The following is an 8,526-nucleotide window of genomic DNA, read 5'->3' as shown; positions in this document are numbered from 1 at the left end:
AAAAAAAAAAAAAATAGCTGGGCGAGGTGGCAGGCGCCTGTAGTCCCAGCTACTCGGGAGGCTGAGGCAGGAGAATGGCATAAACCCGGGAGGTGGAGCTTGCAGTGAGCTGAAATGCTTTCTAGGTTTTCCTGTTGAAACTATCCAGACCTGGCACTAGTTTCTGTGATGATTATTTAACAACATTTCTAGTTTCTTCCATGGTTCTTTATTTAGATTTTATATTTCTACTCTGGTAAACTTAGTTTTACCTGTGTTTTCTGTATTTTCCTAGAAGAGAACCTATTTTTTCTAAATTTTCAAATCTGCTAACACGAAATTTTACTTACTATTCTCTAATTATTATCTTAATTTCCTCTTTATCAGTGATTACTTCTCTTTTCTCATCTCTAATTTGCTATCTTAGTATTTTTTTCTTCTCCTATCCTGTCTTTACATACAGAGCACTGAACTACCTAATGAACAAAGACTTCAACAAATGCAACTTTTTCAAGTGCCAATGCTCTAAAAAAGCCAACAAAATATGAAATTAGACTTCAATAAAAATACTTCTATGTAGTACCAAATTCAGGATCACTTTTTAAAAGAACAGGCTTCAAAGTTGAAAGGCTGTGATTCAAGTTCTTGACTCTGGCAGTTACTGTTATATAACACAGGGTGAGTTAAGTAACCCCCTAAGCCTCAATTTTCTTCTTTCTATAAGTTTAGGATAGCAATATATTTATGTAATACAGCTGCTTTTCGATTTAACCTAAATAATTCATAAAAGGTGATTAGCACATTGCCTGAACACAACAGGAAGGCATGAATTTTTACTTCTATTTTTACAATAACTGTGATTATTTTTTCTTCTGATGATAACTAACTTGCCACAGTGATAGGAGTGGAGAAGACTCTTCTTCCCAAATGCCAATTTTTTAACTAAAAGAATCCAGCATGAACCATAACATGGTAGAAAGTTACAAAAGGTGCTTTATGAGAGAACTGCTGGATAACCTCACACCTACGTGGCTCTGAGTAAGTTGCTTACACCTGATTAATTTAATTCCTTATATGTAAAATAATTGAGGTAATATAAGAGGCTCAAAATTCTGGAAATACAGTAGAGCTGAAGAAAGGTTAATTTCCTTCTTTTAGGTGCACCATATAAATGAAAACACTCTCATCCTTAAAGAGTTGGGGACAGGGGCCTGGCGCGGTGGCTCACGCCTGTAATCCCAGCACTTTGGGAGGCCGAGGCGGGCAGATCACGAGGTCAGGAGATCAAGACTATCCTGGCTAACACGGTGAAACCCCGTCTCTACTAAAAATGCAAAAAAAAAAAAAAAAAAAAAAAAAATTAGCTGGGCGTGGTGGCGGGCACCTGTAGTCCCAGCTACTAGGGAGGCTGAGGCCACAGCCTTCTCAGTTGGTGACTTCTCTTTGGCACCCTAGTTCTTTGCCCCTTCACGTTCATGTACAAACTTGCTCTTCTGAATTTTATGGCTGTTATCCTGACTTGACTATGTTCATTCCCATATTCACTGAATGTCTTGACAGAAGCTCACAGTATCCCTCCTCATCTGCCAAATGGAAAGTGTAGCCACACTGCAGATGTAGATGCTCCAAAGCCCTTTGTCTTTAGCTTGTTATCATCTCATTCCCCACCCTTTAACTGCATGCTACATGTAATTCCATGTCTCCAACTCTACATCCTCATGGACCCTTAATCTATTTCTATATTTCACATAGTTTGGGCTCCAGACTCCATAGATATATTCTACAGGCAGCTCACATTCAAAGTCTCAGATATGAATTTAAGCCATCCTCATACCTTTATCCACTTATTTCAGTGACTGGGTTTACTACCTGTAGTTTCCCCAGTTTAATGAGCAAACGTCATCCTAATAGATTCCCTCTTTCTTCACTTTCCAAATCTGAACAGCCACCACGTTCTGAGAACTGCACTTCTCAATTCTGTCCACATCACTCACCCCACTGACACTGCCTTAGCCTAGGCTTCAATTTCTCATAAACATTGCTACAATGTCCTTTCAACTAGCCTCCTTACTTCCAATCTTAGACCCTTCAAATCTATTCCCCACAGTGCTAGGAAGATTCAATCTAGAACTCAAATCAGGGCATGCCACTTTTCTGCCTTAAATTTTAATGACTCTTCAAAGTTTCCAAGAAAATTTCAAACTCCTTAGCATGGACTAAAAAGACCTTTACTAACTGGACCTCCTTCGTATCTCACCAGACTCATGCACTTCATTGATCTGTTTATGTCTTCCCAATATGTCAAGTGCCTCACCTCTAGATTATTCAACATGCCAACTGGCATTGCTCTAGACCATGTCTTTCTACTCCTCCATCCCTTAACAGTCCATCTCTCCCTTCCAAATCTGGCCAATTCATCTCTCAGTCTGCAGGATGAATCAGTTTTTATCCTTCTCAGGAAGCTCTGCCCAAGGCTCTCTACATCCTCATCTAGACCACTGCCCCGGTTTGGGTTAAATGCCCCTCGTGATAGCTCACCTAAAACTCCATGCTGCATCCTGGGATAGCAGTAACCAGGCTCTATTGAAATTGTTTACTTAACTGTGCCACAAACTCAGTCCCCTCAGTCAACCTAAACTGTCAGTTGATTGAAGTTAGAAGCTTTGGCTTTACTCATGTCTAAAACCCTAGTGTAATGCTTTAAATTGGGTACATAACTATTTGACAAAGAAAGGGAAAAAGAGAAGAAAATGGAAGGAGGAGGGAAGGAAGGAGAAGGCAAAGGAGGGAAGGAGGCTGGCTCTCTGGAGCAACTGAGGTATGGAGATAATCCCCACAGTTCCTACAGACATATCATACTTATACAGGTCTTGATCAAAATTATCAGGAAAGATCAGGGACATCATAAATATTTAGGATAGAACAAAAAACATCTAGCAGGATTTTTTGGTAGGTTTTTAAATTTGATACATTTTTGGTAAATTACCAGGATGGTTAATTATAGGTAGGAACTTTATCTGGTAAACGAGGCTATCACTTTTACCATAAGATAAATAGTTCAATATATGATAAATATGACTCCAATATGATTTCTTATGTATATCATACTATTCAGACTTAATTCTTACAACCATACAAGGCAGACACACTATTATTATACCCATTTTATAGAGGAGAAAGTTGAGGCAAGATGACATAACCTGCCCAAGATCATACTGACAGGAGCAAGGGTTTGAACCTAGATAGTCTGATTCTTTTTTCTTTTTTTTTCTTTCTTTTCTGAGACATGATCTCACTCTGTCGTCCAGGCTGAAATGCAGTAGTGCTATCACAACTCACTAGAGTCTCAATCTCCCATGCTCAAGCAATCCTCCCGCTTTAGCCTCCTGAGTAGCTGGTGAGATCAACAGGCATATGCCATCACAGTCAGCTAATATTTGGATTTATAGTAGAGACAGTGTCTCACTATGTTGCCTAGATTGGTCTCAAATTCTTGGACCCAAGATATCCTCCCACCTTGATGTCCCAAAGTGCTGGGAACACAGGCATGAGCCACCACGCCCAGCCAACAGTCTGACGCTTCAGCTCATACTCCTATTATGCAACACTGCCTATATGTCTCTTTTAAAATTACATTCGGTCATGTCGCACCACTTTCCATTACTGAATTTAGCAACTCTTTGTAGAAGAAACAAAAACGACACACAATCAGCTTAGAATTCAGGGGGCAGTATAGGCATTTTTAATGTTTAGAGCAGTTAGGAGTTAAGATAAGGATTGTCTCAGAATTATGGCCCAAGTATTCAACTGAGAGATGGGGTTGGACCTCTTACTTTCCCACCAGGTAACATCCTAAATATGTATTATTATTTAGAGCTACTCAAGAGCTGGACTCAAAGAATGCTTGCCTCCTTGCTCTTCCCTGGTTATGAGCCAAGGCATAAGACATCATTACTCTTAGAAAGCCAACAACCAGACACAGTTTTTTCTAACAGCTACTCCAGCGTCTAAGATTCTACATTAATTTTACTTTAGTTTGTCTCTTTCTGTGCTGCTACAGATGATCAAGAGGTACTATTTCAACGAAATGGCACTTGACCAATTTTTTCCCCTCTGAGTACAAGAAGGCTCATCCAATTTTTCCAGACCCATATTTAATGACTGATTAAATGGAAGATGATCCATTTTTATAGCTGATTTATAAAATCTGTATTGCATTAATAAGTTGCCTTTAAATAGTCTTTCTATGGTTAATGGAAGATACTGTATTCCTCAAACATTTTCTGATGTGCTACAGATTTTGGAGACCATAAAGCACTTAGTTTCCCAGAATCTTCTTACTCAACCTAGTGGCTCAGTCAGTATAAACTCTACCAACTCCCTGACCCCTTAAAAATTCTAGTAGCATCATACATAGTATATTGGATAGAATAATTATTTGGGAAAACATTGGAAAGCTGAAAACAGATATTTAAAAATACACACTTAAGTAAACATTAAACATACAAACAGATTAACAACAAAATCAATTTTAACTTTAAATGTCATATGGTAAGCATTAAATAATTTTGTTAGCCTTCTTTTCAGTACACTATTTTTCTTTTTACTAAATTACCCTTTGGTTTTCCAAAGATTTGGACTTCTTTCCCTCCTTGTATATGTATTCTTGTAAGGAGCCTGTGGAGACTCATAAAAATGTTTTCTTATATCCCAGATGGCTCTCTTCTTTTGATTTTCATTTTTTTTAGAGGCAGTACTACTTAATAGCTGATGGTTAGCAGCTCTTCTACTGAGTGGGCTGTTTTTGGTGCTTAGCAAGGACTGAAACTCTACGGAACCATGCTTAAAGAAAAATACAATAGCTACCTATTCATATTATAGAAGCCAACTCCCTATTAGCAGAAGTTGGAAGAGTTCTTATTAATGAACATCCACAAAATGTTTAAATTGAGTATACAGCTACATACAAAAACACACATAACTTTAGTTCATGACACTGATTATGTTTGTCAATACTTTTTTATAAATGCAAAAATGAAGAAATAAATTTTAAACTGTGAACTAAAATGGGACCAGATTTTAGAGAAAAAAAAAAAACAACAGTATTTCCAAGCACTTGAATCCAGGTCTGGGCAACCAGAGTCTCAATGGTCCAAATCTTCTTTAACATAGCAACATGACAGGTCTGGTTGACAAGATTCCTATCCTAGGACACATCACACAACCAGTCTCATTAACCTCTGTGTGTGTGTGTGCGTGTGTGTGTGTGTGTTTTACTTTATTAAAACTATGAGTTTATTTCATATATGCATTTCTGTGCCCCACCATTTCCATGTCTGATCTCTATTACTGCCCTATCCTAATATTCCACACATACTTAAAACTTGGAGTTTTTAAAAGGAGTACTTAAAAGGATGGAGTTCCATCTTTAAAAACTAAACAGGCATTTTGGACAACATATTCTTAGCAGTGGAACCTGGACAACATTTAACAAACATGGTGGGGAATGTTCTTATTTTGCATTACAGAAAGGACAGCCAGATGTCAACTGTTATAAAAATAAGAGAGAAAAATTTTAACAGCCCCTCAATGATAGACTGGATAAAGAAAATGTGGTACATGTACATAATGGAATACTATGCAGCCATAAAAAAAAAAAAAAAAAGATTATGTCCTTTGCAGGGACAAAGATGGAGCTGGGGACCATTATCCCTAGCAAACTGATGCAGGAACAGAAAACCAAATACCACATGTTCTCATAAGGGGGAGCTAAATGATGAGAACACATGGACGCATAGAGGGGAACAACATACATTGGGGCATACTGGAGTGGAAGGTGGGAGAACGGAGAGGATCAAGAGAGATAATTAGTGGGTACTAGACTTAATACCTGGTGGTGAAATAATCTGTACAACAAATCCCCATGACACCAGTTTACCTATGTAACAAGCCTGCACATCCTGTACATGCATCCCTAAAGTTTTTTAAAACCTGTTTAAACTGTTTTCTTAAAAGAGACTTCCTCCACTGCCAGGTGTCTCTAACAATCTTCTATTAGTCACCTAGAAGCAATTTTTCACATAATTGATGAATCTGGCTTCCACTTTGGGAAGAGAACCATCTTTTCCTATTCTTGCTTGCACTTTTGCTTCAATATCTTCTACAGAACTAGATTTTTCTGGTGTTTTAGGAGTTTTTTCCTGGTTTTTTGAACCTTTTGATCTTAGCTTCGATGGTTTTGAGTCCTTCCATTCTGATTTGAGTTTTGTGCATTTTGGGCTGGAATATCTTCTACAGATTTCTTCACTGAATGTTTTTCTTCAGTTTCCTCATCATCAAAATCATCATCTTCATTATCATCATCATCATCTTCAGCAGCATCAAGTTTTACATTTTTCTGTGGAACGTTGCTACCACCTCCAGGGGAAGATCACTTTCCAGATATAGTTAGGAGTTTCACGTTCTCCTCCACTTCCTGATTCTGCATCTTCCTCCACAGCTACTAATATGCATGGGCCCTGAACCACACTTAACTGTAAGACCGTGGGTGGTGTTATTTCAAAGCCCCCAAGCGAAACTGTTGGCTGTACAGACATTTTCAAAGTTGCCAGTGTTACTTAACTAGACTGTCTTCATAATTCACTGCCTCTGCTTCAACAATGCGTAATTCATCTTTTGCACAGGGCTCTAAACTGGCCATTCTTAAAGATAACTGGTACTTATTTTCACCATTATCCACCTTAAAGTGCTCATCTTTGCCGGCCTTTAGTTCACAACCAAAAAGATAATTCTGAGGCCTTGGGGGGCTCAATGCCATGTCCACTGAATCTTCCATGGGGTAGTGGCACTCAGGTGGGAGAGAAGGTGGACAGAGATAAACAACTACTGCTCTAGAAAACAGCTGCACAGGACAGAATCACACCAGGGCTTAGCCTCTTTTTTCAATAAGCTACTCACTAATCATCTGTAGATGGCAATATAGTTAAGCTGTCTGTTATAGTTATGGACTGAGCTGTATCCCTCCAAAATTCATATGCTAAGGTCCTAACTCCAGAACATCAGAATGTTACTGCTTTTGGAGATAGAATCTTTAAAAAGGTAATTTAGGTAAAATGATGTCATATGAGTGCGTCCTAATCTGATTGGTGTGTCCCTGTAGGAATATATTAGGATACAAATACCAAACATGCACAGAGGGCAGACCATGTGAAGCTATAGGGAAAAATGGCCATCTACAGGCTAAGGAGAGAGGCCTCAGAAGAAACCAAAAGTATTTAACACCTTGATCTCACACTTATAGCCTCCAAAACTCTGAAAAAATAAATAAATTTCTATTGTTTAAGCCACCCAGTCTATTGTATTTTCTTATGGCAGCCCTGGTGAACTAATACAGACACACGTCTGGTTCACCAGATTCCTATCTCAGGGGACATCACATAACCAATCTCATTAACTTATTTTCCATAATCACCTAGATAGCTAATCATCTATAATTGACAACACATTTAAGCTGACCTTAAACATATAGCATACTTGCAGCTTCAGACAAAGGGACTAACTGTATGAGAGGAATCAGCAAAATAGTTTGAACTATACTCTTTTCACCAGTTAAAAATTTCTTAACATAACCCAGTTACACAAAGGAGGGGTGAAAAAAGCCATTCTTTCTACTTTCAATGAGAATATTGTCAATATTGTCAACAGGAATACGCACATTTTCATGTTAATCTAAGTTTCTCTATTTCTTACAGATTAACTGTCCTTTAGTCTTGATATGTACACAAGTGTCTTGTGTGGTAGTCTCTTGCCTTATAGCCTTCTAGTATTGCATGGGTATACTGCAGTCCCCTCAGCAACAACTAAGACAATTGTTCTAATGATGATTCTGTATTTGAAATGGAAAGTTCAACTCTTACATTATGGAGAAGATATTGTCAGCATCTCAGAGGATGACAAATGTTTTGGCACTGTAAAGCAAAATCCATCTCATTCACTCCCATATAATTGCTTAGTGTAACCTATTACCAATATTATGAAAACAAAATGTATAAGCTCATAAATATTTAGTACTTTGGAAATTCATTGTGAAAAGTGGTTCAGCGAATCTTGAGAGACCCCTATTGACTTTTTTAGGTATTATGAAAAATCCACCAGTGTTTAAGATACACTGTCTGCATTCCATGGTGCTTGAGAGCATTTATGTAAGTTAAGGGTGCTTGCAATCGGGGTAATGTCTTGTTTATCTTTGTTTCCCAGAGCCTACTACATAGCCTATTACCATTAGAAATTCAGTAACATTCATTTAACAAAATTAAAGTATGTTGGTTAGAAGTGAATTACTCACAATTAAGAGGCTCCACATTGAGACTAGGTTCAATATATGATAATTTATAGAAAAGAAAGGGGGACTTTTCACAGTTCCAAGAGCAGAAATACAGTGGGGTGTCAGGTTCAACTGAAACCTGGGAACTGAATGTTTTCAAGGTTCTTCCTCCATCTCTCTTCTTGTCACATTTCTTTCATTTATACCCTCTCTGTCCATTTATC

General features: G+C 38.0%; 1 pseudogene; it reads right to left on the bottom strand.

The window, feature by feature from the left end:
• Positions 1-5,501: 5,501 nt before the first annotated feature.
• LOC111549794 lies at positions 5,502-6,814 on the bottom strand (annotated as a pseudogene).
• Positions 6,815-8,526: the final 1,712 nt, after the last annotated feature.

Source organism: Piliocolobus tephrosceles, chromosome 5, assembly GCF_002776525.5.
Source record: "Piliocolobus tephrosceles isolate RC106 chromosome 5, ASM277652v3, whole genome shotgun sequence".
NCBI classification, from domain to species: Eukaryota; Metazoa; Chordata; class Mammalia; order Primates; family Cercopithecidae; genus Piliocolobus; species Piliocolobus tephrosceles.
The sequence above is the reverse complement of the archived record's forward strand: the minus strand, read 5'-3'. Positions and strand labels throughout refer to the sequence as shown.